The sequence below is a fragment of the Phyllobates terribilis genome, unplaced genomic scaffold (genome assembly GCF_046119375.1).
Source record: "Phyllobates terribilis strain yellow unplaced genomic scaffold, ASM4611937v1 Scaffold_540__1_contigs__length_1147954, whole genome shotgun sequence".
In the NCBI taxonomy this organism is placed as follows: domain Eukaryota; kingdom Metazoa; phylum Chordata; class Amphibia; order Anura; family Dendrobatidae; genus Phyllobates; species Phyllobates terribilis.
The window spans coordinates 1,049,299-1,075,498 of record NW_027363300.1 but is presented as its reverse complement, the minus strand read 5'-3'; the positions used below and the strand labels follow the sequence as shown (position 1 = coordinate 1,075,498).

General features: G+C 45.5%; 19 non-coding genes and 2 pseudogenes across 19 annotated transcripts; all 21 read right to left on the bottom strand.

Annotated features, from left to right (window-relative positions):
- Positions 1-393: 393 nt before the first annotated feature.
- LOC141233063 (U2 spliceosomal RNA) lies at positions 394-584 on the bottom strand. Its single transcript, XR_012299228.1, has one exon. It is a non-coding gene; the product is annotated as a U2 spliceosomal RNA (small nuclear RNA).
- A 1,120-nt stretch (positions 585-1,704) lies between these two features.
- Positions 1,705-1,895, bottom strand: LOC141233019 (U2 spliceosomal RNA). The gene has a single exon (XR_012299187.1). It is a non-coding gene; the product is annotated as a U2 spliceosomal RNA (small nuclear RNA).
- A 1,119-nt stretch (positions 1,896-3,014) lies between these two features.
- On the bottom strand, positions 3,015-3,205 carry LOC141233062 (U2 spliceosomal RNA). Its single transcript, XR_012299227.1, has one exon. It is a non-coding gene; the product is annotated as a U2 spliceosomal RNA (small nuclear RNA).
- A 1,120-nt stretch (positions 3,206-4,325) lies between these two features.
- LOC141233018 (U2 spliceosomal RNA) lies at positions 4,326-4,516 on the bottom strand. The gene has a single exon (XR_012299186.1). It is a non-coding gene; the product is annotated as a U2 spliceosomal RNA (small nuclear RNA).
- A 1,119-nt stretch (positions 4,517-5,635) lies between these two features.
- Positions 5,636-5,826, bottom strand: LOC141233017 (U2 spliceosomal RNA). The gene has a single exon (XR_012299185.1). It is a non-coding gene; the product is annotated as a U2 spliceosomal RNA (small nuclear RNA).
- Positions 5,827-6,941: 1,115 nt separating this feature from the next.
- LOC141233107 (U2 spliceosomal RNA) lies at positions 6,942-7,132 on the bottom strand. Its single transcript, XR_012299270.1, has one exon. It is a non-coding gene; the product is annotated as a U2 spliceosomal RNA (small nuclear RNA).
- Positions 7,133-8,253: 1,121 nt separating this feature from the next.
- LOC141233016 (U2 spliceosomal RNA) lies at positions 8,254-8,444 on the bottom strand. Its single transcript, XR_012299184.1, has one exon. It is a non-coding gene; the product is annotated as a U2 spliceosomal RNA (small nuclear RNA).
- A 1,120-nt stretch (positions 8,445-9,564) lies between these two features.
- Positions 9,565-9,755, bottom strand: LOC141233015 (U2 spliceosomal RNA). Its single transcript, XR_012299183.1, has one exon. It is a non-coding gene; the product is annotated as a U2 spliceosomal RNA (small nuclear RNA).
- A 1,120-nt stretch (positions 9,756-10,875) lies between these two features.
- On the bottom strand, positions 10,876-11,066 carry LOC141233014 (U2 spliceosomal RNA). Its single transcript, XR_012299182.1, has one exon. It is a non-coding gene; the product is annotated as a U2 spliceosomal RNA (small nuclear RNA).
- Positions 11,067-12,185: 1,119 nt separating this feature from the next.
- LOC141233013 (U2 spliceosomal RNA) lies at positions 12,186-12,376 on the bottom strand. Its single transcript, XR_012299181.1, has one exon. It is a non-coding gene; the product is annotated as a U2 spliceosomal RNA (small nuclear RNA).
- A 1,115-nt stretch (positions 12,377-13,491) lies between these two features.
- Positions 13,492-13,682, bottom strand: LOC141233106 (U2 spliceosomal RNA). Its single transcript, XR_012299269.1, has one exon. It is a non-coding gene; the product is annotated as a U2 spliceosomal RNA (small nuclear RNA).
- Positions 13,683-14,803: 1,121 nt separating this feature from the next.
- On the bottom strand, positions 14,804-14,994 carry LOC141233012 (U2 spliceosomal RNA). The gene has a single exon (XR_012299180.1). It is a non-coding gene; the product is annotated as a U2 spliceosomal RNA (small nuclear RNA).
- A 1,120-nt stretch (positions 14,995-16,114) lies between these two features.
- LOC141233011 (U2 spliceosomal RNA) lies at positions 16,115-16,305 on the bottom strand. Its single transcript, XR_012299179.1, has one exon. It is a non-coding gene; the product is annotated as a U2 spliceosomal RNA (small nuclear RNA).
- A 1,120-nt stretch (positions 16,306-17,425) lies between these two features.
- On the bottom strand, positions 17,426-17,608 carry LOC141232484 (U2 spliceosomal RNA). The gene has a single exon (XR_012298734.1). It is a non-coding gene; the product is annotated as a U2 spliceosomal RNA (small nuclear RNA).
- Positions 17,609-18,397: 789 nt separating this feature from the next.
- Positions 18,398-18,489, bottom strand: LOC141232585 (U2 spliceosomal RNA; annotated as a pseudogene).
- Positions 18,490-19,610: 1,121 nt separating this feature from the next.
- Positions 19,611-19,801, bottom strand: LOC141233010 (U2 spliceosomal RNA). Its single transcript, XR_012299178.1, has one exon. It is a non-coding gene; the product is annotated as a U2 spliceosomal RNA (small nuclear RNA).
- Positions 19,802-20,920: 1,119 nt separating this feature from the next.
- On the bottom strand, positions 20,921-21,111 carry LOC141232423 (U2 spliceosomal RNA). The gene has a single exon (XR_012298674.1). It is a non-coding gene; the product is annotated as a U2 spliceosomal RNA (small nuclear RNA).
- A 1,118-nt stretch (positions 21,112-22,229) lies between these two features.
- Positions 22,230-22,420, bottom strand: LOC141232384 (U2 spliceosomal RNA). The gene has a single exon (XR_012298637.1). It is a non-coding gene; the product is annotated as a U2 spliceosomal RNA (small nuclear RNA).
- A 1,121-nt stretch (positions 22,421-23,541) lies between these two features.
- LOC141232517 (U2 spliceosomal RNA) lies at positions 23,542-23,724 on the bottom strand. Its single transcript, XR_012298762.1, has one exon. It is a non-coding gene; the product is annotated as a U2 spliceosomal RNA (small nuclear RNA).
- A 524-nt stretch (positions 23,725-24,248) lies between these two features.
- LOC141232582 (U2 spliceosomal RNA) lies at positions 24,249-24,364 on the bottom strand (annotated as a pseudogene).
- Positions 24,365-25,483: 1,119 nt separating this feature from the next.
- LOC141233008 (U2 spliceosomal RNA) lies at positions 25,484-25,674 on the bottom strand. Its single transcript, XR_012299176.1, has one exon. It is a non-coding gene; the product is annotated as a U2 spliceosomal RNA (small nuclear RNA).
- Between the last annotated feature and the right edge of the window lie 526 nt (positions 25,675-26,200).

The window sequence follows — 26,200 nt, the reverse complement described above, 5'->3', positions numbered from 1 at the left end:
TTGATAACAAGGGCATTTGCTAAATAGATGGTGTGTGTGCAACAATATACTGAAAGGTCAATTATATTGTGCAGCTTATCTCACCACCTGTAGTTATTTAGGTGAAAGCTCCAAAATGCTTGCCTAATATGTCTGTTTATCCAAAAGGAAGTATAGAGGGAGAGCTAGATAGATAGCATTGCATTACATTACATTACATGGCAATGCAATGCACAGTTGCTGAAGTTGAACCAAAATGAGCTTGTCATCTGGCTTCTGCAACTTTTAACATGAAAAATCCAATGAGGAGAAGAAAAGCAAAGCCAAAGAGTCCATCCCAAAATCCGACAAACAAGCAAAATGAACAAAAAGCATTGAATTCAATTCTTTCTGATTTTAGAAACTGCATTAAAGAAGAGGTGCACCGGTCCTGGAGATACTGCAATACCAGGTCAATGCGTGGAGTGGACAGAGCAAGCTCTTTTTCCATCTCCCTGTTCTAAAAATCCATTTAATATATGGTCCCCAGATAGGGGACGTATCAGATATTAAACTGATAAGAACAGATACTACACTTGATCTTAGCCAAAAGGCCGAGAAGCGATAACCAGAATTGGTTTCCGACTACGGTGCCACCCAAGAATTCTGAAAAGTCCATTTGTGGAGATGGCCACCTGGACTCCCGTTAAGAAGACATGCTGTCAACCTCTAGATCCCTCACATGCCTGCACTTTTCGGCTTGCTGCTGCTGCAATCCACGCGTTTTAGATCTGCATAACTCCACCTCTTTTAGCACAGTACCCTCAACCCCCGGCTGTTCCCACCCGCCTCAACACCGTTGGAAGGGAGGAGAACCAATTAAGGCGGGGGGGGGGTGGAACGAGCAGCTGTCTACCCTTAGCAGGAGGGTTGCTGATTAATTACCTCTCCTGCTGCTGCTGCTGCTGGCTGTCCAGCAGCAGACTGAAGGTGGCTGCTGCTGTGCGCAGGTATATAAAGGCTCAGAGCCTATTATGACACGCGCAGCCAGCGTTCCATTGCCACATTCCGTCTACTGCAGGCGGGATACCTGGATGGCTGAATGTCACTGAGAAGCTCACAGAGACCGCCATAAGCAACAGTTTAAAAGAATGCCACAGACTAATCAACCAAACTTTTTGGGTTGGTTTCTCTTTTATAGTCTGCAGGCATTAAATGAAAGAAGTCAGTGTTCCAGCAGAGGGAGACAACGTTTCAGAAAAGGCATTGTAGCAAACCAAAAAAGAAATTTTAAGCGCAGCAGAGTAACCAGCTCACATACCTGTTAGCTCAGGTGAGTTTAAAAGGCTGCTGTTGATAACAAGGGCATTTGCTAAATAGATGGTGTGTGTGCAACAATATACTGAAAGGTCAATTATATTGTGCAGCTTATCTCACCACCTGTAGTTATTTAGGTGAAAGCTCCAAAATGCTTGCCTAATATGTCTGTTTATCCAAAAGGAAGTATAGAGGGAGAGCTAGATAGATAGCATTGCATTACATTACATTACATGGCAATGCAATGCACAGTTGCTGAAGTTGAACCAAAATGAGCTTGTCATCTGGCTTCTGCAACTTTTAACATGAAAAATCCAATGAGGAGAAGAAAAGCAAAGCCAAAGAGTCCATCCCAAAATCCGACAAACAAGCAAAATGAACAAAAAGCATTGAATTCAATTCTTTCTGATTTTAGAAACTGCATTAAAGAAGGGGTGCACCGGTCCTGGAGATACTGCAATACCAGGTCAATGCGTGGAGTGGACAGAGCAAGCTCTTTTTCCATCTCCCTGTTCTAAAAATCCATTTAATATATGGTCCCCAGATAGGGGACGTATCAGATATTAAACTGATAAGAACAGATACTACACTTGATCTTAGCCAAAAGGCCGAGAAGCGATAACCAGAATTGGTTTCCGACTACGGTGCCACCCAAGGATTCTGAAATGTCCATTTGTGGAGATGGCCACCTGGACTCCCGTTAAGAAGACATGCTGTCAACCTCTAGATCCCTCACATGCCTGCACTTTTCGGCTTGCTGCTGCTGCAATCCACGCGTTTTAGATCTGCATAACTCCACCTCTTTTAGCACAGTACCCTCAACCCCCGGCTGTTCCCACCCGCCTCAACACCGTTGGAAGGGAGGAGAACCAATTAAGGCGGGGGGGGGTGGAACGAGCAGCTGTCTACCCTTAGCAGGAGGGTTGCTGATTAATTACCTCTCCTGCTGCTGCTGCTGCTGGCTGTCCAGCAGCAGACTGAAGGTGGCTGCTGCTGTGCGCAGGTATATAAAGGCTCAGAGCCTATTATGACACGCGCAGCCAGCGTTCCATTGCCACATTCCGTCTACTGCAGGCGGGATACCTGGATGGCTGAATGTCACTGAGAAGCTCACAGAGACCGCCATAAGCAACAGTTTAAAAGAATGCCACAGACTAATCAACCAAACTTTTTGGGTTGGTTTCTCTTTTATAGTCTGCAGGCATTAAATGAAAGAAGTCAGTGTTCCAGCAGAGGGAGACAACGTTTCAGAAAAGGCATTGTAGCAAACCAAAAAAGAAATTTTAAGCGCAGCAGAGTAACCAGCTCACATACCTGTTAGCTCAGGTGAGTTTAAAAGGCTGCTGTTGATAACAAGGGCATTTGCTAAATAGATGGTGTGTGTGCAACAATATACTGAAAGGTCAATTATATTGTGCAGCTTATCTCACCACCTGTAGTTATTTAGGTGAAAGCTCCAAAATGCTTGCCTAATATGTCTGTTTATCCAAAAGGAAGTATAGAGGGAGAGCTAGATAGATAGCATTGCATTACATTACATTACATGGCAATGCAATGCACAGTTGCTGAAGTTGAACCAAAATGAGCTTGTCATCTGGCTTCTGCAACTTTTAACATGAAAAATCCAATGAGGAGAAGAAAAGCAAAGCCAAAGAGTCCATCCCAAAATCCGACAAACAAGCAAAATGAACAAAAAGCATTGAATTCAATTCTTTCTGATTTTAGAAACTGCATTAAAGAAGAGGTGCACCGGTCCTGGAGATACTGCAATACCAGGTCAATGCGTGGAGTGGACAGAGCAAGCTCTTTTTCCATCTCCCTGTTCTAAAAATCCATTTAATATATGGTCCCCAGATAGGGGACGTATCAGATATTAAACTGATAAGAACAGATACTACACTTGATCTTAGCCAAAAGGCCGAGAAGCTATAACCAGAATTGGTTTCCGACTACGGTGCCACCCAAGAATTCTGAAAAGTCCATTTGTGGAGATGGCCACCTGGACTCCCGTTAAGAAGACATGCTGTCAACCTCTAGATCCCTCACATGCCTGCACTTTTCGGCTTGCTGCTGCTGCAATCCACGCGTTTTAGATCTGCATAACTCCACCTCTTTTAGCACAGTACCCTCAACCCCCGGCTGTTCCCACCCGCCTCAACACCGTTGGAAGGGAGGAGAACCAATTAAGGCGGGGGGGGGGTGGAACGAGCAGCTGTCTACCCTTAGCAGGAGGGTTGCTGATTAATTACCTCTCCTGCTGCTGCTGCTGCTGGCTGTCCAGCAGCAGACTGAAGGTGGCTGCTGCTGTGCGCAGGTATATAAAGGCTCAGAGCCTATTATGACACGCGCAGCCAGCGTTCCATTGCCACATTCCGTCTACTGCAGGCGGGATACCTGGATGGCTGAATGTCACTGAGAAGCTCACAGAGACCGCCATAAGCAACAGTTTAAAAGAATGCCACAGACTAATCAACCAAACTTTTTGGGTTGGTTTCTCTTTTATAGTCTGCAGGCATTAAATGAAAGAAGTCAGTGTTCCAGCAGAGGGAGACAACGTTTCAGAAAAGGCATTGTAGCAAACCAAAAAAGAAATTTTAAGCGCAGCAGAGTAACCAGCTCACATACCTGTTAGCTCAGGTGAGTTTAAAAGGCTGCTGTTGATAACAAGGGCATTTGCTAAATAGATGGTGTGTGTGCAACAATATACTGAAAGGTCAATTATATTGTGCAGCTTATCTCACCACCTGTAGTTATTTAGGTGAAAGCTCCAAAATGCTTGCCTAATATGTCTGTTTATTCAAAAGGAAGTATAGAGGGAGAGCTAGATAGATAGCATTGCATTACATTACATTACATGGCAATGCAATGCACAGTTGCTGAAGTTGAACCAAAATGAGCTTGTCATCTGGCTTCTGCAACTTTTAACATGAAAAATCCAATGAGGAGAAGAAAAGCAAAGCCAAAGAGTCCATCCCAAAATCCGACAAACAAGCAAAATGAACAAAAAGCATTGAATTCAATTCTTTCTGATTTTAGAAACTGCATTAAAGAAGGGGTGCACCGGTCCTGGAGATACTGCAATACCAGGTCAATGCGTGGAGTGGACAGAGCAAGCTCTTTTTCCATCTCCCTGTTCTAAAAATCCATTTAATATATGGTCCCCAGATAGGGGACGTATCAGATATTAAACTGATAAGAACAGATACTACACTTGATCTTAGCCAAAAGGCCGAGAAGCGATAACCAGAATTGGTTTCCGACTACGGTGCCACCCAAGGATTCTGAAAAGTTCATTTGTGGAGATGGCCACCTGGACTCCCGTTAAGAAGACATGCTGTCAACCTCTAGATCCCTCACATGCCTGCACTTTTCGGCTTGCTGCTGCTGCAATCCACGCGTTTTAGATCTGCATAACTCCACCTCTTTTAGCACAGTACCCTCAACCCCCGGCTGTTCCCACCCGCCTCAACACCGTTGGAAGGGAGGAGAACCAATTAAGGCGGGGGGGGGTGGAACGAGCAGCTGTCTACCCTTAGCAGGAGGGTTGCTGATTAATTACCTCTCCTGCTGCTGCTGCTGCTGGCTGTCCAGCAGCAGACTGAAGGTGGCTGCTGCTGTGCGCAGGTATATAAAGGCTCAGAGCCTATTTTGACACGCGCAGCCAGCGTTCCATTGCCACATTCCGTCTACTGCAGGCGGGATACCTGGATGGCTGAATGTCACTGAGAAGCTCACAGAGACCGCCATAAGCAACAGTTTAAAAGAATGCCACAGACTAATCAACCAAACTTTTTGGGTTGGTTTCTCTTTTATAGTCTGCAGGCATTAAATGAAAGAAGTCAGTGTTCCAGCAGAGGGAGACAACGTTTCAGAAAAGGCATTGTAGCAAACCAAAAAAGAAATTTTAAGCGCAGCAGAGTAACCAGCTCACATACCTGTTAGCTCAGGTGAGTTTAAAAGGCTGCTGTTGATAACAAGGGCATTTGCTAAATAGATGGTGTGTGTGCAACAATATACTGAAAGGTCAATTATATTGTGCAGCTTATCTCACCACCTGTAGTTATTTAGGTGAAAGCTCCAAAATGCTTGCCTAATATGTCTGTTTATCCAAAAGGAAGTATAGAGGGAGAGCTAGATAGATAGCATTGCATTACATTACATTACATGGCAATGCAATGCACAGTTGCTGAAGTTGAACCAAAATGAGCTTGTCATCTGGCTTCTGCAACTTTTAACATGAAAAATCCAATGAGGAGAAGAAAAGCAAAGCCAAAGAGTCCATCCCAAAATCCGACAAACAAGCAAAATGAACAAAAAGCATTGAATTCAATTCTTTCTGATTTTAGAAACTGCATTAAAGAAGGGGTGCACCGGTCCTGGAGATACTGCAATACCAGGTCAATGCGTGGAGTGGACAGAGCAAGCTCTTTTTCCATCTCCCTGTTCTAAAAATCCATTTAATATATGGTCCCCAGATAGGGGACGTATCAGATATTAAACTGATAAGAACAGATACTACACTTGATCTTAGCCAAAAGGCCGAGAAGCGATAACCAGAATTGGTTTCCGACTACGGTGCCACCCAAGGATTCTGAAAAGTCCATTTGTGGAGATGGCCACCTGGACTCCCGTTAAGAAGACATGCTGTCAACCTCTAGATCCCTCACATGCCTGCACTTTTCGGCTTGCTGCTGCTGCAATCCACGCGTTTTAGATCTGCATAACTCCACCTCTTTTAGCACAGTACCCTCAACCCCCGGCTGTTCCCACCCGCCTCAACACTGTTGGAAGGGAGGAGAACCAATTAAGGCGGGGGGGGGGGTGGAACGAGCAGCTGTCTACCCTTAGCAGGAGGGTTGCTGATTAATTACCTCTCCTGCTGCTGCTGGCTGTCCAGCAGCAGACTGAAGGTGGCTGCTGCTGTGCGCAGGTATATAAAGGCTCAGAGCCTATTATGACACGCGCAGCCAGCGTTCCATTGCCACATTCCGTCTACTGCAGGCGGGATACCTGGATGGCTGAATGTCACTGAGAAGCTCACAGAGACCGCCATAAGCAACAGTTTAAAAGAATGCCACAGACTAATCAACCAAACTTTTTGGGTTGGTTTCTCTTTTATAGTCTGCAGGCATTAAATGAAAGAAGTCAGTGTTCCAGCAGAGGGAGACAACGTTTCAGAAAAGGCATTGTAGCAAACCAAAAAAGAAATTTTAAGCGCAGCAGAGTAACCAGCTCACATACCTGTTAGCTCAGGTGAGTTTAAAAGGCTGCTGTTGATAACAAGGGCATTTGCTAAATAGATGGTGTGTGTGCAACAATATACTGAAAGGTCAATTATATTGTGCAGCTTATCTCACCACCTGTAGTTATTTAGGTGAAAGCTCCAAAATGCTTGCCTAATATGTCTGTTTATCCAAAAGGAAGTATAGAGGGAGAGCTAGATAGATAGCATTGCATTACATTACATTACATGGCAATGCAATGCACAGTTGCTGAAGTTGAACCAAAATGAGCTTGTCATCTGGCTTCTGCAACTTTTAACATGAAAAATCCAATGAGGAGAAGAAAAGCAAAGCCAAAGAGTCCATCCCAAAATCCGACAAACAAGCAAAATGAACAAAAAGCATTGAATTCAATTCTTTCTGATTTTAGAAACTGCATTAAAGAAGGGGTACACCGGTCCTGGAGATACTGCAATACCAGGTCAATGCGTGGAGTGGACAGAGCAAGCTCTTTTTCCATCTCCCTGTTCTAAAAATCCATTTAATATATGGTCCCCAGATAGGGGACGTATCAGATATTAAACTGATAAGAACAGATACTACACTTGATCTTAGCCAAAAGGCCGAGAAGCGATAACCAGAATTGGTTTCCGACTACGGTGCCACCCAAGGATTCTGAAAAGTCCATTTGTGGAGATGGCCACCTGGACTCCCGTTAAGAAGACATGCTGTCAACCTCTAGATCCCTCACATGCCTGCACTTTTCGGCTTGCTGCTGCTGCAATCCACGCGTTTTAGATCTGCATAACTCCACCTCTTTTAGCACAGTACCCTCAACCCCCGGCTGTTCCCACCCGCCTCAACACCGTTGGAAGGGAGGAGAACCAATTAAGGCGGGGGGGGGGGTGGAACGAGCAGCTGTCTACCCTTAGCAGGAGGGTTGCTGATTAATTACCTCTCCTGCTGCTGCTGCTGCTGGCTGTCCAGCAGCAGACTGAAGGTGGCTGCTGCTGTGCGCAGGTATATAAAGGCTCAGAGCCTATTATGACACGCGCAGCCAGCGTTCCATTGCCACATTCCGTCTACTGCAGGCGGGATACCTGGATGGCTGAATGTCACTGAGAAGCTCACAGAGACCGCCATAAGCAACAGTTTAAAAGAATGCCACAGACTAATCAACCAAACTTTTTGGGTTGGTTTCTCTTTTATAGTCTGCAGGCATTAAATGAAAGAAGTCAGTGTTCCAGCAGAGGGAGACAACGTTTCAGAAAAGGCATTGTAGCAAACCAAAAAAGAAATTTTAAGCGCAGCAGAGTAAACAGCTCACATACCTGTTTGCTCAGGTGAGTTTAAAAGGCTGCTGTTGATAACAAGGGCATTTGCTAAATAGATGGTGTGTGTGCAACAATATACTGAAAGGTCAATTATATTGTGCAGCTTATCTCACCACCTGTAGTTATTTAGGTGAAAGCTCCAAAATGCTTGCCTAATATGTCTGTTTATCCAAAAGGAAGTATAGAGGGAGAGCTAGCTAGATAGCATTGCATTACATTACATTACATGGCAATGCAATGCACAGTTGCTGAAGTTGAACCAAAATGAGCTTGTCATCTGGCTTCTGCAACTTTTAACATGAAAAATCCAATGAGGAGAAGAAAAGCAAAGCCAAAGAGTCCATCCCAAAATCCGACAAACAAGCAAAATGAACAAAAAGCATTGAATTCAATTCTTTCTGATTTTAGAAACTGCATTAAAGAAGGGGTGCACCGGTCCTGGAGATACTGCAATACCAGGTCAATGCGTGGAGTGGACAGAGCAAGCTCTTTTTCCATCTCCCTGTTCTAAAAATCCATTTAATATATGGTCCCCAGATAGGGGACGTATCAGATATTAAACTGATAAGAACAGATACTACACTTGATCTTAGCCAAAAGGCCGAGAAGCGATAACCAGAATTGGTTTCCGACTACGGTGCCACCCAAGGATTCTGAAAAGTCCATTTGTGGAGATGGCCACCTGGACTCCCGTTAAGAAGACATGCTGTCAACCTCTAGATCCCTCACATGCCTGCACTTTTCGGCTTGCTGTTGCTGCAATCCACGCGTTTTAGATCTGCATAACTCCACCTCTTTTAGCACAGTACCCTCAACCCCCGGCTGTTCCCACCCGCCTCAACACCGTTGGAAGGGAGGAGAACCAATTAAGGCGGGGGGGGGGTGGAACGAGCAGCTGTCTACCCTTAGCAGGAGGGTTGCTGATTAATTACCTCTCCTGCTGCTGCTGCTGCTGGCTGTCCAGCAGCAGACTGAAGGTGGCTGCTGCTGTGCGCAGGTATATAAAGGCTCAGAGCCTATTATGACACGCGCAGCCAGCGTTCCATTGCCACATTCCGTCTACTGCAGGCGGGATACCTGGATGGCTGAATGTCACTGAGAAGCTCACAGAGACCGCCATAAGCAACAGTTTAAAAGAATGCCACAGACTAATCAACCAAACTTTTTGGGTTGGTTTCTCTTTTATAGTCTGCAGGCATTAAATGAAAGAAGTCAGTGTTCCAGCAGAGGGAGACAACGTTTCAGAAAAGGCATTGTAGCAAACCAAAAAAGAAATTTTAAGCGCAGCAGAGTAACCAGCTCACATACCTGTTAGCTCAGGTGAGTTTAAAAGGCTGCTGTTGATAACAAGGGCATTTGCTAAATAGATGGTGTGTGTGCAACAATATACTGAAAGGTCAATTATATTGTGCAGCTTATCTCACCACCTGTAGTTATTTAGGTGAAAGCTCCAAAATGCTTGCCTAATATGTCTGTTTATCCAAAAGGAAGTATAGAGGGAGAGCTAGATAGATAGCATTGCATTACATTACATTACATGGCAATGCAATGCACAGTTGCTGAAGTTGAACCAAAATGAGCTTGTCATCTGGCTTCTGCAACTTTTAACATGAAAAATCCAATGAGGAGAAGAAAAGCAAAGCCAAAGAGTCCATCCCAAAATCCGACAAACAAGCAAAATGAACAAAAAGCATTGAATTCAATTCTTTCTGATTTTAGAAACTGCATTAAAGAAGGGGTGCACCGGTCCTGGAGATACTGCAATACCAGGTCAATGCGTGGAGTGGACAGAGCAAGCTCTTTTTCCATCTCCCTGTTCTAAAAATCCATTTAATATATGGTCCCCAGATAGGGGACGTATCAGATATTAAACTGATAAGAACAGATACTACACTTGATCTTAGCCAAAAGGCCGAGAAGCGATAACCAGAATTGGTTTCCGACTACGGTGCCACCCAAGGATTCTGAAAAGTCCATTTGTGGAGATGGCCACCTGGACTCCCGTTAAGAAGACATGCTGTCAACCTCTAGATCCCTCACATGCCTGCACTTTTCGGCTTGCTGCTGCTGCAATCCACGCGTTTTAGATCTGCATAACTCCACCTCTTTTAGCACAGTACCCTCAACCCCCGGCTGTTCCCACCCGCCTCAACACCGTTGGAAGGGAGGAGAACCAATTAAGGCGGGGGGGGGGTGGAACGAGCAGCTGTCTACCCTTAGCAGGAGGGTTGCTGATTAATTACCTCTCCTGCTGCTGCTGCTGCTGGCTGTCCAGCAGCAGACTGAAGGTGGCTGCTGCTGTGCGCAGGTATATAAAGGATCAGAGCCTATTATGACACGCGCAGCCAGCGTTCCATTGCCACATTCCATCTACTGCAGGCGGGATACCTGGATGGCTGAATGTCACTGAGAAGCTCACAGAGACCGCCATAAGCAACAGTTTAAAAGAATGCCACAGACTAATCAACCAAACTTTTTGGGTTGGTTTCTCTTTTATAGTCTGCAGGCATTAAATGAAAGAAGTCAGTGTTCCAGCAGAGGGAGACAACGTTTCAGAAAAGGCATTGTAGCAAACCAAAAAAGAAATTTTAAGCGCAGCAGAGTAACCAGCTCACATACCTGTTAGCTCAGGTGAGTTTAAAAGGCTGCTATTGATAACAAGGGCATTTGCTAAATAGATGGTGTGTGTGCAACAATATACTGAAAGGTCAATTATATTGTGCAGCTTATCTCACCACCTGTAGTTATTTAGGTGAAAGCTCCAAAATGCTTGCCTAATATGTCTGTTTATTCAAAAGGAAGTATAGAGGGAGAGCTAGATAGATAGCATTGCATTACATTACATTACATGGCAATGCAATGCACAGTTGCTGAAGTTGAACCAAAATGAGCTTGTCATCTGGCTTCTGCAACTTTTAACATGAAAAATCCAATGAGGAGAAGAAAAGCAAAGCCAAAGAGTCCATCCCAAAATCCGACAAACAAGCAAAATGAACAAAAAGCATTGAATTCAATTCTTTCTGATTTTAGAAACTGCATTAAAGAAGGGGTGCACCGGTCCTGGAGATACTGCAATACCAGGTCAATGCGTGGAGTGGACAGAGCAAGCTCTTTTTCCATCTCCCTGTTCTAAAAATCCATTTAATATATGGTCCCCAGATAGGGGACGTATCAGATATTAAACTGATAAGAACAGATACTACACTTGATCTTAGCCAAAAGGCCGAGAAGCGATAACCAGAATTGGTTTCCGACTACGGTGCCACCCAAGGATTCTGAAAAGTTCATTTGTGGAGATGGCCACCTGGACTCCCGTTAAGAAGACATGCTGTCAACCTCTAGATCCCTCACATGCCTGCACTTTTCGGCTTGCTGCTGCTGCAATCCACGCGTTTTAGATCTGCATAACTCCACCTCTTTTAGCACAGTACCCTCAACCCCCGGCTGTTCCCACCCGCCTCAACACCGTTGGAAGGGAGGAGAACCAATTAAGGCGGGGGGGGGTGGAACGAGCAGCTGTCTACCCTTAGCAGGAGGGTTGCTGATTAATTACCTCTCCTGCTGCTGCTGCTGCTGGCTGTCCAGCAGCAGACTGAAGGTGGCTGCTGCTGTGCGCAGGTATATAAAGGCTCAGAGCCTATTTTGACACGCGCAGCCAGCGTTCCATTGCCACATTCCGTCTACTGCAGGCGGGATACCTGGATGGCTGAATGTCACTGAGAAGCTCACAGAGACCGCCATAAGCAACAGTTTAAAAGAATGCCACAGACTAATCAACCAAACTTTTTGGGTTGGTTTCTCTTTTATAGTCTGCAGGCATTAAATGAAAGAAGTCAGTGTTCCAGCAGAGGGAGACAACGTTTCAGAAAAGGCATTGTAGCAAACCAAAAAAGAAATTTTAAGCGCAGCAGAGTAACCAGCTCACATACCTGTTAGCTCAGGTGAGTTTAAAAGGCTGCTGTTGATAACAAGGGCATTTGCTAAATAGATGGTGTGTGTGCAACAATATACTGAAAGGTCAATTATATTGTGCAGCTTATCTCACCACCTGTAGTTATTTAGGTGAAAGCTCCAAAATGCTTGCCTAATATGTCTGTTTATCCAAAAGGAAGTATAGAGGGAGAGCTAGATAGATAGCATTGCATTACATTACATTACATGGCAATGCAATGCACAGTTGCTGAAGTTGAACCAAAATGAGCTTGTCATCTGGCTTCTGCAACTTTTAACATGAAAAATCCAATGAGGAGAAGAAAAGCAAAGCCAAAGAGTCCATCCCAAAATCCGACAAACAAGCAAAATGAACAAAAAGCATTGAATTCAATTCTTTCTGATTTTAGAAACTGCATTAAAGAAGGGGTGCACCGGTCCTGGAGATACTGCAATACCAGGTCAATGCGTGGAGTGGACAGAGCAAGCTCTTTTTCCATCTCCCTGTTCTAAAAATCCATTTAATATATGGTCCCCAGATAGGGGACGTATCAGATATTAAACTGATAAGAACAGATACTACACTTGATCTTAGCCAAAAGGCCGAGAAGCGATAACCAGAATTGGTTTCCGACTACGGTGCCACCCAAGGATTCTGAAAAGTCCATTTGTGGAGATGGCCACCTGGACTCCCGTTAAGAAGACATGCTGTCAACCTCTAGATCCCTCACATGCCTGCACTTTTCGGCTTGCTGCTGCTGCAATCCACGCGTTTTAGATCTGCATAACTCCACCTCTTTTAGCACAGTACCCTCAACCCCCGGCTGTTCCCACCCGCCTCAACACCGTTGGAAGGGAGGAGAACCAATTAAGGCGGGGGGGGGGGTGGAACGAGCAGCTGTCTACCCTTAGCAGGAGGGTTGCTGATTAATTACCTCTCCTGCTGCTGCTGGCTGTCCAGCAGCAGACTGAAGGTGGCTGCTGCTGTGCGCAGGTATATAAAGGCTCAGAGCCTATTATGACACGCGCAGCCAGCGTTCCATTGCCACATTCCGTCTACTGCAGGCGGGATACCTGGATGGCTGAATGTCACTGAGAAGCTCACAGAGACCGCCATAAGCAACAGTTTAAAAGAATGCCACAGACTAATCAACCAAACTTTTTGGGTTGGTTTCTCTTTTATAGTCTGCAGGCATTAAATGAAAGAAGTCAGTGTTCCAGCAGAGGGAGACAACGTTTCAGAAAAGGCATTGTAGCAAACCAAAAAAGAAATTTTAAGCGCAGCAGAGTAACCAGCTCACATACCTGTTAGCTCAGGTGAGTTTAAAAGGCTGCTGTTGATAACAAGGGCATTTGCTAAATAGATGGTGTGTGTGCAACAATATACTGAAAGGTCAATTATATTGTGCAGCTTATCTCACCACCTGTAGTTATTTAGGTGAAAGCTCCAAAATGCTTGCCTAATATGTCTGTTTATCCAAAAGGAAGTATAGAGGGAGAGCTAGATAGATAGCATTGCATTACATTACATTACATGGCAATGCAATGCACAGTTGCTGAAGTTGAACCAAAATGAGCTTGTCATCTGGCTTCTGCAACTTTTAACATGAAAAATCCAATGAGGAGAAGAAAAGCAAAGCCAAAGAGTCCATCCCAAAATCCGACAAACAAGCAAAATGAACAAAAAGCATTGAATTCAATTCTTTCTGATTTTAGAAACTGCATTAAAGAAGGGGTACACCGGTCCTGGAGATACTGCAATACCAGGTCAATGCGTGGAGTGGACAGAGCAAGCTCTTTTTCCATCTCCCTGTTCTAAAAATCCATTTAATATATGGTCCCCAGATAGGGGACGTATCAGATATTAAACTGATAAGAACAGATACTACACTTGATCTTAGCCAAAAGGCCGAGAAGCGATAACCAGAATTGGTTTCCGACTACGGTGCCACCCAAGGATTCTGAAAAGTCCATTTGTGGAGATGGCCACCTGGACTCCCGTTAAGAAGACATGCTGTCAACCTCTAGATCCCTCACATGCCTGCACTTTTCGGCTTGCTGCTGCTGCAATCCACGCGTTTTAGATCTGCATAACTCCACCTCTTTTAGCACAGTACCCTCAACCCCCGGCTGTTCCCACCCGCCTCAACACCGTTGGAAGGGAGGAGAACCAATTAAGGCGGGGGGGGGGGTGGAACGAGCAGCTGTCTACCCTTAGCAGGAGGGTTGCTGATTAATTACCTCTCCTGCTGCTGCTGCTGCTGGCTGTCCAGCAGCAGACTGAAGGTGGCTGCTGCTGTGCGCAGGTATATAAAGGCTCAGAGCCTATTATGACACGCGCAGCCAGCGTTCCATTGCCACATTCCGTCTACTGCAGGCGGGATACCTGGATGGCTGAATGTCACTGAGAAGCTCACAGAGACCGCCATAAGCAACAGTTTAAAAGAATGCCACAGACTAATCAACCAAACTTTTTGGGTTGGTTTCTCTTTTATAGTCTGCAGGCATTAAATGAAAGAAGTCAGTGTTCCAGCAGAGGGAGACAACGTTTCAGAAAAGGCATTGTAGCAAACCAAAAAAGAAATTTTAAGCGCAGCAGAGTAAACAGCTCACATACCTGTTTGCTCAGGTGAGTTTAAAAGGCTGCTGTTGATAACAAGGGCATTTGCTAAATAGATGGTGTGTGTGCAACAATATACTGAAAGGTCAATTATATTGTGCAGCTTATCTCACCACCTGTAGTTATTTAGGTGAAAGCTCCAAAATGCTTGCCTAATATGTCTGTTTATCCAAAAGGAAGTATAGAGGGAGAGCTAGCTAGATAGCATTGCATTACATTACATTACATGGCAATGCAATGCACAGTTGCTGAAGTTGAACCAAAATGAGCTTGTCATCTGGCTTCTGCAACTTTTAACATGAAAAATCCAATGAGGAGAAGAAAAGCAAAGCCAAAGAGTCCATCCCAAAATCCGACAAACAAGCAAAATGAACAAAAAGCATTGAATTCAATTCTTTCTGATTTTAGAAACTGCATTAAAGAAGGGGTGCACCGGTCCTGGAGATACTGCAATACCAGGTCAATGCGTGGAGTGGACAGAGCAAGCTCTTTTTCCATCTCCCTGTTCTAAAAATCCATTTAATATATGGTCCCCAGATAGGGGACGTATCAGATATTAAACTGATAAGAACAGATACTACACTTGATCTTAGCCAAAAGGCCGAGAAGCGATAACCAGAATTGGTTTCCGACTACGGTGCCACCCAAGGATTCTGAAAAGTCCATTTGTGGAGATGGCCACCTGGACTCCCGTTAAGAAGACATGCTGTCAACCTCTAGATCCCTCACATGCCTGCACTTTTCGGCTTGCTGTTGCTGCAATCCACGCGTTTTAGATCTGCATAACTCCACCTCTTTTAGCACAGTACCCTCAACCCCCGGCTGTTCCCACCCGCCTCAACACCGTTGGAAGGGAGGAGAACCAATTAAGGCGGGGGGGGGGTGGAACGAGCAGCTGTCTACCCTTAGCAGGAGGGTTGCTGATTAATTACCTCTCCTGCTGCTGCTGCTGCTGGCTGTCCAGCAGCAGACTGAAGGTGGCTGCTGCTGTGCGCAGGTATATAAAGGCTCAGAGCCTATTATGACACGCGCAGCCAGCGTTCCATTGCCACATTCCGTCTACTGCAGGCGGGATACCTGGATGGCTGAATGTCACTGAGAAGCTCACAGAGACCGCCATAAGCAACAGTTTAAAAGAATGCCACAGACTAATCAACCAAACTTTTTGGGTTGGTTTCTCTTTTATAGTCTGCAGGCATTAAATGAAAGAAGTCAGTGTTCCAGCAGAGGGAGACAACGTTTCAGAAAAGGCATTGTAGCAAACCAAAAAAGAAATTTTAAGCGCAGCAGAGTAACCAGCTCACATACCTGTTAGCTCAGGTGAGTTTAAAAGGCTGCTGTTGATAACAAGGGCATTTGCTAAATAGATGGTGTGTGTGCAACAATATACTGAAAGGTCAATTATATTGTGCAGCTTATCTCACCACCTGTAGTTATTTAGGTGAAAGCTCCAAAATGCTTGCCTAATATGTCTGTTTATCCAAAAGGAAGTATAGAGGGAGAGCTAGATAGATAGCATTGCATTACATTACATTACATGGCAATGCAATGCACAGTTGCTGAAGTTGAACCAAAATGAGCTTGTCATCTGGCTTCTGCAACTTTTAACATGAAAAATCCAATGAGGAGAAGAAAAGCAAAGCCAAAGAGTCCATCCCAAAATCCGACAAACAAGCAAAATGAACAAAAAGCATTGAATTCAATTCTTTCTGATTTTAGAAACTGCATTAAAGAAGGGGTGCACCGGTCCTGGAGATACTGCAATACCAGGTCAATGCGTGGAGTGGACAGAGCAAGCTCTTTTTCCATCTCCCTGTTCTAAAAATCCATTTAATATATGGTCCCCAGATAGGGGACGTATCAGATATTAAACTGATAAGAACAGATACTACACTTGATCTTAGCCAAAAGGCCGAGAAGCGATAACCAGAATTGGTTTCCGACTACGGTGCCACCCAAGGATTCTGAAAAGTCCATTTGTGGAGATGGCCACCTGGACTCCCGTTAAGAAGACATGCTGTCAACCTCTAGATCCCTCACATGCCTGCACTTTTCGGCTTGCTGCTGCTGCAATCCACGCGTTTTAGATCTGCATAACTCCACCTCTTTTAGCACAGTACCCTCAACCCCCGGCTGTTCCCACCCGCCTCAACACCGTTGGAAGGGAGGAGAACCAATTAAGGCGGGGGGGGGGTGGAACGAGCAGCTGTCTACCCTTAGCAGGAGGGTTGCTGATTAATTACCTCTCCTGCTGCTGCTGCTGCTGGCTGTCCAGCAGCAGACTGAAGGTGGCTGCTGCTGTGCGCAGGTATATAAAGGATCAGAGCCTATTATGACACGCGCAGCCAGCGTTCCATTGCCACATTCCATCTACTGCAGGCGGGATACCTGGATGGCTGAATGTCACTGAGAAGCTCACAGAGACCGCCATAAGCAACAGTTTAAAAGAATGCCACAGACTAATCAACCAAACTTTTTGGGTTGGTTTCTCTTTTATAGTCTGCAGGCATTAAATGAAAGAAGTCAGTGTTCCAGCAGAGGGAGACAACGTTTCAGAAAAGGCATTGTAGCAAACCAAAAAAGAAATTTTAAGCGCAGCAGAGTAACCAGCTCACATACCTGTTAGCTCAGGTGAGTTTAAAAGGCTGCTATTGATAACAAGGGCATTTGCTAAATAGATGGTGTGTGTGCAACAATATACTGAAAGGTCAATTATATTGTGCAGCTTATCTCACCACCTGTAGTTATTTAGGTGAAAGCTCCAAAATGCTTGCCTAATATGTCTGTTTATCCAAAAGGAAGTATAGAGGGAGAGCTAGATAGATAGCATTGCATTACATTACATTACATGGCAATGCAATGCACAGTTGCTGAAGTTGAACCAAAATGAGCTTGTCATCTGGCTTCTGCAACTTTTAACATGAAAAATCCAATGAGGAGAAGAAAAGCAAAGCCAAAGAGTCCATCCCAAAATCCGACAAACAAGCAAAATGAACAAAAAGCATTGAATTCAATTCTTTCTGATTTTAGAAACTGCATTAAAGAAGGGGTGCACCGGTCCTGGAGATACTGCAATACCAGGTCAATGCGTGGAGTGGACAGAGCAAGCTCTTTTTCCATCTCCCTGTTCTAAAAATCCATTTAATATATGGTCCCCAGATAGGGGACGTATCAGATATTAAACTGATAAGAACAGATTTTTTTTTTTATCGAAAGCCCGAATTCGTGTACAAAACCCGAGTGCGCTTAAAAAAGTGACAAGTGCCACAAAAAAAGTGCACTAGGATGCTGGTCTTCTTGAAACCCTCTCCAAAAGGAGAAGGGTCCCCCAAACCATTCCCCGTCCCTCCGAGCCAAAAGGCCACAGCGAGGAACAGGGACAAAAAGCCACCTCCAGCCGAAGCCAGAGGCGACCCAATCTTACCCCCAGCACCTGCCCGAGTTCTCACCCGAGCAAGGCACTGGGAGCCAAAGACTGTGCTCCCCTCCCGGAAGAGGGGAGCCAACAATGCTCTCCTCCCGAAAGAGGAGAGCCAGGGGGGTTCAGGGGGGAGCGGAACCTGATGGCCACACACTCCCCCCCTAGACCTGCCAAGAGAGGAACCCGTAAGGGAACCGCATCCCGACAAAATCCTAGTAGGACGTGACACACGTGAATAAGTGGACACACAGTGACAAAGAAATTAAATAAATAGTGAAGGTTTCACAGTATAATACTGCCCGGACCTTCGACCGGGAATTGAAAAATTCCCCATCCTAAGGCCAGAAGGCCCGGAATAAGGGTGTGTGCGAAGAAAGAAAATTTGAAGTGCTTGTGCAAATGTGCCATAAACTCAAGTGGGGTTCCCAATCCCAGTGAGTTAAGGCACCCCAGGGTCACCACTCCTGGGGCACTTCACACTTCGGGCTTTCGATCTTCCCCGGCCCAATGGCGTCGATCCTGGGGGGCCATGCTTTCCACCAGATGACTATATTAGCCACCTGGCGTACTAACAAGCGCCTAAACCCCAGTGTGCATAATGTATTAATCTACTAGGGCGGCCAACATTCAAAACCGCCTTTTCGAAAGATACTACACTTGATCTTAGCCAAAAGGCCGAGAAGCGATAACCAGAATTGGTTTCCGACTACGGTGCCACCCAAGGATTCTGAAAAGTCCATTTGTGGAGATGGCCACCTGGACTCCCGTTAAGAAGACATGCTGTCAACCTCTAGATCCCTCACATGCCTGCACTTTTCGGCTTGCTGCTGCTGCAATCCACGCGTTTTAAATCTGCATAACTCCACCTCTTTTAGCACAGTACCCTCAACCCCCGGCTGTTCCCACCCGCCTCAACACCGTTGGAAGGGAGGAGAACCAATTAAGGCGGGGGGGGGGGTGGAACGAGCAGCTGTCTACCCTTAGCAGGAGGGTTGCTGATTAATTACCTCTCCTGCTGCTGCTGCTGCTGGCTGTCCAGCAGCAGACTGAAGGTGGCTGCTGCTGTGCGCAGGTATATAAAGGCTCAGAGCCTATTATGACACGCGCAGCCAGCGTTCCATTGCCACATTCCGTCTACTGCAGGCGGGATACCTGGATGGCTGAATGTCACTGAGAAGCTCACAGAGACCGCCATAAGCAACAGTTTAAAAGAATGCCACAGACTAATCAACCAAACTTTTTGGGTTGGTTTCTCTTTTATAGTCTGCAGGCATTAAATGAAAGAAGTCAGTGTTCCAGCAGAGGGAGACAACGTTTCAGAAAAGGCATTGTAGCAAACCAAAAAAGAAATTTTAAGCGCAGCAGAGTAACCAGCTCACATACCTGTTAGCTCAGGTGAGTTTAAAAGGCTGCTGTTGATAACAAGGGCATTTGCTAAATAGATGGTGTGTGTGCAACAATATACTGAAAGGTCAATTATATTGTGCAGCTTATCTCACCACCTGTAGTTATTTAGGTGAAAGCTCCAAAATGCTTGCCTAATATGTCTGTTTATCCAAAAGGAAGTATAGAGGGAGAGCTAGATAGATAGCATTGCATTACATTACATTACATGGCAATGCAATGCACAGTTGCTGAAGTTGAACCAAAATGAGCTTGTCATCTGGCTTCTGCAACTTTTAAGATGAAAAATCCAATGAGGAGAAGAAAAGCAAAGCCAAAGAGTCCATCCCAAAATCCGACAAACAAGCAAAATGAACAAAAAGCATTGAATTCAATTCTTTCTGATTTTAGAAACTGCATTAAAGAAGGGGTGCACCGGTCCTGGAGATACTGCAATACCAGGTCAATGCGTGGAGTGGACAGAGCAAGCTCTTTTTCCATCTCCCTGTTCTAAAAATCCATTTAATATATGGTCCCCAGATAGGGGACGTATCAGATATTAAACTGATAAGAACAGATACTACACTTGATCTTAGCCAAAAGGCCGAGAAGCGATAACCAGAATTGGTTTCCGACTACGGTGCCACCCAAGGATTCTGAAAAGTCCATTTGTGGAGATGGCCACCTGGACTCCCGTTAAGAAGACATGCTGTCAACCTCTAGATCCCTCACATGCCTGCACTTTTCGGCTTGCTGCTGCTGCAATCCACGCGTTTTAGATCTGCATAACTCCACCTCTTTTAGCACAGTACCCTCAACCCCCGGCTGTTCCCACCCGCCTCAACACCGTTGGAAGGGAGGAGAACCAATTAAGGCGGGGGGGGGTGGAACGAGCAGCTGTCTACCCTTAGCAGGAGGGTTGCTGATTAATTACCTCTCCTGCTGCTGCTGCTGCTGGCTGTCCAGCAGCAGACTGAAGGTGGCTGCTGCTGTGCGCAGGTATATAAAGGCTCAGAGCCTATTATGACACGCGCAGCCAGCGTTCCATTGCCACATTCCGTCTACTGCAGGCGGGATACCTGGATGGCTGAATGTCACTGAGAAGCTCACAGAGACCGCCATAAGCAACAGTTTAAAAGAATGCCACAGACTAATCAACCAAACTCTTTGGGTTGGTTTCTCTTTTATAGTCTGCAGGCATTAAATGAAAGAAGTCAATGTTCCAGCAGAGGGAGACAACGTTTCAGAAAAGGCATTGTAGCAAACCAAAAAAGAAATTTTAAGCGCAGCAGAGTAACCAGCGCACATACCTGTTAGCTCAGGTGAGTTTAAAAGGCTGCTGTTGATAACAAGGGCATTTGCTAAATAGATGGTGTGTGTGCAACAATATACTGAAAGGTCAATTATATTGTGCAGCTTATCTCACCACCTGTAGTTATTTAGGTGAAAGCTCCAAAATGCTTGCCTAATATGTCTGTTTATCCTAAAGGAAGTATAGAGGGAGAGCTAGATAGATAGCATTGCATTACATTACATTACATGGCAATGCAATGCACAGTTGCTGAAGTTGAACCAAAATGAGCTTGTCATCTGGCTTCTGCAACTTTTAACATGAAAAATCCAATGAGGAGAAGAAAAGCAAAGCCAAAGAGTCCATCCCAAAATCCGACAAACAAGCAAAATGAACAAAAAGCATTGAATTCAATTCTTTCTGATTTTAGAAACTGCATTAAAGAAGGGGTGCACCGGTCCTGGAGATACTGCAATACCAGGTCAATGCGTGGAGTGGACAGAGCAAGCTCTTTTTCCATCTCCCTGTTCTAAAAATCCATTTAATATATGGTCCCCAGATAGGGGACGTATCAGATATTAAACTGATAAGAACAGACACTACACTTGATCTTAGCCAAAAGGCCGAGAAGCGATAACCAGAATTGGTTTCCGACTACAGTGCCACCCAAGGATTCTGAAAAGTCCATTTGTGGAGATGGCCACCTGGACTCCCGTTAAGAAGACATGCTGTCAACCTCTAGATCCCTCACATGCCTGCACTTTTCGGCTTGCTGCTGCTGCAATCCACGCGTTTTAGATCTGCATAACTCCACCTCTTTTAGCACAGTACCCTCAACCCCCGGCTGTTCCCACCCGCCTCAACACCGTTGGAAGGGAGGAGAACCAATTAAGGCGGGGGGGGTGGAACGAGCAGCTGTCTACCCTTAGCAGGAGGGTTGCTGATTAATTACCTCTCCTGCTGCTGCTGCTGCTGGCTGTCCAGCAGCAGACTGAAGGTGGCTGCTGCTGTGCGCAGGTATATAAAGGCTCAGAGCCTATTATGACACGCGCAGCCAGCGTTCCATTGCCACATTCCGTCTACTGCAGGCGGGATACCTGGATGGCTGAATGTCACTGAGAAGCTCACAGAGACCGCCATAAGCAACAGTTTAAAAGAATGCCACAGACTAATCAACCAAACTTTTTGGGTTGGTTTCTCTTTTATAGTCTGCAGGCATTAAATGAAAGAAGTCAGTGTTCCAGCAGAGGGAGACAACGTTTCAGAAAAGGCATTGTAGCAAACCAAAAAAGAAATTTTAAGCGCAGCAGAGTAAGCAGCTCACATACCTGTTAGCTCAGGTGACTTTAAAAGGCTGCTGTTGATAACAAGGGCATTTGCTAAATAGATGGTGTGTGTGCAACAATATACTGAAAGGTCAATTATATTATGCAGCTTATCTCACCACCTGTAGTTATTTAGGTGAAAGCTCCAAAATGCTTGCCTAATATGTCTGTTTATCCAAAAGGAAGTATAGAGGGAGAGCTAGATAGATAGCATTGCATTACATTACATTACATGGCAATGCAATGCACAGTTGCTGAAGTTGAACCAAAATGAGCTTGTCATCTGGCTTCTGCAACTTTTAACATGAAAAATCCAATGAGGAGAAGAAAAGCAAAGCCAAAGAGTCCATCCCAAAATCCGACAAACAAGCAAAATGAACAAAAAGCATTGAATTCAATTCTTTCTGATTTTAGAAACTGCATTAAAGAAGGGGTGCACAGGTCCTGGAGATACTGCAATACCAGGTCAATGCGTGGAGTGGACAGAGCAAGCTCTTTTTCCATCTCCCTGTTCTAAAAATCCATTTAATATATGGTCCCCAGATAGGGGACGTATCAGATATTAAACTGATAAGAACAGATACTACACTTGATCTTAGCCAAAAGGCCGAGAAGCGATAACCAGAATTGGTTTCCGACTACGGTGCCACCCAAGGATTCTGAAAAGTCCATTTGTGGAGATGGCCACCTGGACTCCCGTTAAGAAGACATGCTGTCAACCTCTAGATCCCTCACATGCCTGCACTTTTCGGCTTGCTGCTGCTGCAATCCACGCGTTTTAGATCTGCATAACTCCACCTCTTTTAGCACAGTACCCTCAACCCCCGGCTGTTCCCACCCGCCTCAACACCGTTGGAAGGGAGGAGAACCAATTAAGGCGGAGGGGGGGGTGGAACGAGCAGCTGTCTACCCTTAGCAGGAGGGTTGCTGATTAATTACCTCTCCTGCTGCTGCTGCTGCTGGCTGTCCAGCAGCAGACTGAAGGTGGCTGCTGCTGAGCGCAGGTATATAAAGGCTCAGAGCCTATTATGACACGCGCAGCCAGCGTTCCATTGCCACATTCCGTCTACTGCAGGCGGGATACCTGGATGGCTGAATGTCACTGAGAAGCTCACAGAGACCGCCATAAGCAACAGTTTAAAAGAATGCCACAGACTAATCAACCAAACTTTTTGGGTTGGTTTCTCTTTTATAGTCTGCAGGCATTAAATGAAAGAAGTCAGTGTTCCAGCAGAGGGAGACAACGTTTCAGAAAAGGCATTGTAGCAAACCAAAAAAGAAATTTTAAGCGCAGCAGAGTAACCAGCTCACATACCTGTTAGCTCAGGTGAGTTTAAAAGGCTGCTGTTGATAACAAGGGCATTTGCTAAATAGATGGTGTGTGTGCAACAATATACTGAAAGGTCAATTATATTGTGCAGCTTATCTCACCACCTGTAGTTATTTAGGTGAAAGCTCCAAAATGCTTGCCTAATATGTCTGTTTATCCAAAAGGAAGTATAGAGGGAGAGCTAGATAGATAGCATTGCATTACATTACATTACATGGCAATGCAATGCACAGTTGCTGAAGTTGAACCAAAATGAGCTTGTCATCTGGCTTCTGCAACTTTTAACATGAAAAATCCAATGAGGAGAAGAAAAGCAAAGCCAAAGAGTCCATCCCAAAATCCGACAAACAAGCAAAATGAACAAAAAGCATTGAATTCAATTCTTTCTGATTTTAGAAACTGCATTAAAGAAGGGGTGCACCGGTCCTGGAGATACTGCAATACCAGGTCAATGCGTGGAGTGGACAGAGCAAGCTCTTTTTCCATCTCCCTGTTCTAAAAATCCATTTAATATATGCTCCCCAGATAGGGGACGTATCAGATATTAAACTGATAAGAACAGATTTTTTTCATTGAAGCTGCATCCAAGGCACTGAAAAATGTGACCGAAGTCACACCAAAACAGCGCACGATGCGAGGATTCATGTGGACCCTTCCCGGAGGAGAGGGTCCCCAATAAACCATCCCCATCCCTCCGAGCCAGAAGGCCACAGCGAGGGTCAGGGATCTCCGATGCTCTCCCTAGCCGAAGCCGGAGAAGAGCCGTTTTCGTGCTCCCAGCTTCCATCTAGGCTGCCACCCTAGTGGAGCTGGAGCCTGTGTTGGTTTCTCAGCCCAAAGCTGACCGGACCTCCGACCGGGTTTATAAAAATTCCCCTTCCTAGCCCGGAGGCCAGGAATAGGGGGGGTTGCTCAGAAAGTATGATTGGCAAAGGTGCGGCGTGCTACGAAGCCAAGTCTTTCTGGGGTTCCCAGTCCCAGTAAGCTTGGACTCCCACCAGGGCGCCTACTCCTGGGGCACATTGCTCCAAAGCCCTCACACTTACCCAGCCTAGTGACTTCGATCCTGGAGGGCCATGTTTTCCATCAGATAACTCTATGAGCCACCTGGCGTACTAACAAGTGCACCAAACCAGTGTCTAATATGCATCAATTTACTAGGGCAGCCCAAGGACAAAACTGCCTTTTCAAAAGATACTACACTTGATCTTAGCCAAAAGGCCGAGAAGAGATAACCAGAATTGGTTTCCGACTACGGTGCCACCCAAGGATTCTGAAAAGTCCATTTGTGGAGATGGCCACCTGGACTCCCGTTAAGAAGACATGCTGTCAACCTCTAGATCCCTCACATGCCTGCACTTTTCGGCTTGCTGCTGCTGCAATCCACGCGTTTTAGATCTGCATAACTCCACCTCTTTTAGCACAGTACCCTCAACCCCCGGCTGTTCCCACCCGCCTCAACACCGTTGGAAGGGAGGAGAACCAATTAAGGCGGAGGGGGGTGGAACGAGCAGCTGTCTACCCTTAGCAGGAGGGTTGCTGATTAATTACCTCTCCTGCTGCTGCTGCTGCTGGCTGTCCAGCAGCAGACTGAAGGTGGCTGCTGCTGTGCGCAGGTATATAAAGGCTCAGAGCCTATTATGACACGCGCAGCCAGCGTTCCATTGCCACATTCCGTCTACTGCAGGCAGGATACCTGGATGGCTGAATGTCACTGAGAAGCTCACAGAGACCGCCATAAGCAACAGTTTAAAAGAATGCCACAGACTAATCAACCAAACTTTTTGGGTTGGTTTCTCTTTTATAGTCTGCAGGCATTAAATGAAAGAAGTCAGTGTTCCAGCAGAGGGAGACAACGTTTCAGAAAAGGCATTGTAGCAAACCAAAAAAGAAATTTTAAGCGCAGCAGAGTAAGCAGCTCACATACCTGTTAGCTCAGGTGACTTTAAAAGGCTGCTGTTGATAACAAGGGCATTTGCTAAATAGATGGTGTGTGTGCAACAATATACTGAAAGGTCAATTATATTATGCAGCTTATCTCACCACCTGTAGTTATTTAGGTGAAAGCTCCAAAATGCTTGCCTAATATGTCTGTTTATCCAAAAGGAAGTATAGAGGGAGAGCTAGATAGATAGCATTGCATTACATTACATTACATGGCAATGCAATGCACAGTTGCTGAAGTTGAACCAAAATGAGCTTGTCATCTGGCTTCTGCAACTTTTAACATGAAAAATCCAATGAGGAGAAGAAAAGCAAAGCCAAAGAGTCCATCCCAAAATCCGACAAACAAGCAAAATGAACAAAAAGCATTGAATTCAATTCTTTCTGATTTTAGAAACTGCATTAAAGAAGGGGTGCACCGGTCCTGGAGATACTGCAATACCAGGTCAATGCGTGGAGTGGACAGAGCAAGCTCTTTTTCCATCTCCCTGTTCTAAAAATCCATTTAATATATGGTCCCCAGATAGGGGACGTATCAGATATTAAACTGATAAGAACAGATACTACACTTGATCTTAGCCAAAAGGCCGAGAAGCGATAACCAGAATTGGTTTCCGACTACGGTGCCACCCAAGGATTCTGAAAAGTCCATTTGTGGAGATGGCCACCTGGACTCCCGTTAAGAAGACATGCTGTCAACCTCTAGATCCCTCACATGCCTGCACTTTTCGGCTTGCTGCTGCTGCAATCCACGCGTTTTAGATCTGCATAACTCCACCTCTTTTAGCACAGTACCCTCAACCCCCGGCTGTTCCCACCCGCCTCAACACCGTTGGAAGGGAGGAGAACCAATTAAGGCGGGGGGGGGGGTGGAACGAGCAGCTGTCTACCCTTAGCAGGAGGGTTGCTGATTAATTACCTCTCCTGCTGCTGCTGCTGCTGGCTGTCCAGCAGCAGACTGAAGGTGGCTGCTGCTGTGCGCAGGTATATAAAGGCTCAGAGCCTATTATGACACGCGCAGCCAGCGTTCCATTGCCACATTCCGTCTACTGCAGGCGGGATACCTGGATGGCTGAATGTCACTGAGAAGCTCACAGAGACCGCCATAAGCAACAGTTTAAAAGA